This window comes from Grammomys surdaster, unplaced genomic scaffold (assembly GCF_004785775.1).
Source record: "Grammomys surdaster isolate TR1022 unplaced genomic scaffold, NIH_TR_1.0 125672, whole genome shotgun sequence".
NCBI classification, from domain to species: domain Eukaryota; kingdom Metazoa; phylum Chordata; class Mammalia; order Rodentia; family Muridae; genus Grammomys; species Grammomys surdaster.
The window spans coordinates 1-2839 of record NW_021620509.1 but is presented as its reverse complement, the minus strand read 5'-3'; positions in this window follow the sequence as shown (position 1 = coordinate 2839).

Below are 2839 nucleotides of genomic sequence, written 5' to 3'. Positions count from 1 at the left end.
TCTCTCTCTCTCTCTCTCTCTCTCTCTCTCTCTCTCTCTCTCTCTCTCTAAGGCTGGAGTTCCACAAACCCTGCAATCAATCTGGACAGATGGAGATTTCCTCTGTTCAACTTTTATCATTTTCTGTTTTACTTTGCTAAATGGAGTGGTTTTTTTTTTTTTGTGACTATTACCCACCTTTTCTGATGGCTTTAACCAACTTTGCTCAGTGTATTCCCTGGACATTCTTTAGGTCATGCCTGTGTGTTATCTACCATCTTTCAAAAATCTACCTGGATGTCTTTCCAATGTGGCTTGTAGGCTGACAGTTATTTGTTCATCTTGACCTCATTCAATCAAGAGCCAGAGATGTGTTTTTTTCTAAGTACATCCTATTAGCAAACATTTCATTAGCAAAGCCCGGACACTAACCCACATGCAGTGACAATTCCTATCATACTGTATCCTATCATAGACATTAATGAGAATTGCTTGCTTTTGTAACACACTACACAGATGTGGGCAGTGATAGAAATGCTAGTTATTAGAAAACATTGTAATTTTGATTCCTGAAATTCTTGTCAAACAGAGTGAAGATGTGGGAGATCCTATTACTCATATAAACTAACCTAGAAGGGGCTTGGGTAACTCAAGTCATAGCTTTCTTTGTTCCTGTAAATGGCCAGAAGGAGATCTTTTGTGCAATTTGGAGAGAATTTTGAAAGGGAAAGAGGCCCAGATGAAGTCAAATTAGATCACTGAAAAGTCCCGAGGTGTTCCCTAAGGACTACTTGGACAGAAATTGAAAAATTTTAAATTGAAACAGAAAGACCAAGATAATGGAAAAACTGTCTTTGAGAACTAACCTCAGACCAGCAGTCCTGGCCAGCACAAGATCCTATTCTGTCTTTTTCGTTCTTTGTTGTGAATCTCTTATCTATAAAGAGTGAAATATTTCTAGCCTGAGTCTTAAATCTAGCAATTTCTTTATCTCAATAACTTAGGCCATCTTCCCTGATCTTTTGATGGAATATAATCAGTTTTACATCATTTTTCCCAAGCTCAAAGCTGTGCATGCAGCCGTCTCTCAGCATCTGCCTGGAGAGGTTTAGCAGGCATCTGAGGCTTCGTAAGTACCACACCAACTCTTGCTTTCTTGCCCTGAGCCTCTGATTTCACCTGAAGCATCTTTTCCATCCGAGAAAACTGCTGTTATAGTCACTCAGATTTTATGCCAGACACTTGTAATTTTCCCTAACTCCACTCTGTCATGTCCCATATCCAACAGTCAGCAGATTCCGTGGGCTCTATGTTTTTGTTTAATGTGAGTGGTGTTCCCCAAATGTCTGCATGTTAAAGGTTTTGTCCTCAGGATGAGACTATTGGGTGACTGCTTAGGTAAGACCTTATGTTTTATGGGACGCAAACACTTCAGAGAGGACTGCAGGGCCCCAGTATCCTTACCTCCCTGTCCTTCCTGGCTCATGACTGGGAGTAGTTCGCTCCACCATGCACTCTCTACATCGTCATCTGGTCCCCTTCTGAGAGGCCCCAAGCAATGGGACCATCTAATCTTTTCTAAGCCTCCAAATCTGTGAATTAGACAGATCTTTTGTCACACTGTCAATTGCTTCAGGCATTTCATTACAGTAACAGAAAGCTGACTTATCTGTTCTGCCTTGGGGAGAAAGACGCCTGAACTGCGATCATAGTGCGTCACCTTCAACATATCCAACACTGCCGAGCTAGTCTCTTTGTCTGTCTTCTCAGCCAGTGTTATTCCTCTTCTTGTTGCTTGTCTCCCATACAGCTTAGAAGAAAACGTAGGTCCTTCCTAGAGTCTCCAAGACTCTATGATGGTTTGGGCTTCCATTCTAAAGTCATCTACCTGAGGCCCATTGTACACTTATCTTTAGTGCGGTCAAGAACTCCTAAGTACACCCTCACCTCAGTCTTCTACGTTACAATAAGTTCTCCCTTTGCTCCTCAGATACACAGAGGGCTATCTCTTCTTCAAGATCTTCTAAGGCTTCCCTTCTCCCCCATACAGAGCATCACGCCCAGATTTTTAAACACTTAATTGATTACTTACTTACTGCAATTTCCCTCCCTTCTCTCCTCTCATCACCCCATCCCCTTCAACCCCTCCATGCACCCCTCCTCCCTCATTCCCCGGATTTTTAAAAAGTCTTTATCCCTTCCCTTTGCCTGATTATTTTTTGTCACAGAATTTACCATACTAAAATATAAAACGCATCAAAGGATATCGTCTGCTTTGCCTGTTTCCATGTTCCTACAACTACTGATCCAGAGTGTGCAATAAGTTGGATGAATGAGTTGAGTCCTGACCTACTGAGCAGGTGTGAATAGCCCTGTGCTGCCTTCTCCTTGGAGATAGAAGTTGGGAGCATGAAAGGGCAGGATTTCCAGGGCCTCAGGAGTCTGTCTTCTGTGAGTCCTGTGGAGGAGAAAATATGGGTGGGATGGGGGGGGACTTAAAATTTTCAGAATTCTGGAAAAAATGTTTTGAAGAAAGGATAGAACGCTTGTCTATTTGGGGGTGGGGTTTGCGATACTCATGGTGAGAAACCATGCTGCTTGTTGGAAACCATGACAGTAAGTCTGTAAGACAGCAATTTAGTAGTCACTTGTTTTTCAGGATACACATAGGGTACTAGAGAAGGAATGATTTGTAAAGAATAGACTTATTTCTTACTGTCCTGGAGGTTGGACGGTACAAAGTTGAAAGTGCAAGAATCTGGGGAGAGAATGTTTTACTGTATCATCTTGTCTTGATAAGTGAAAAGGAGGGAATACACACACACACACACACACACACACACACACACACACACACACA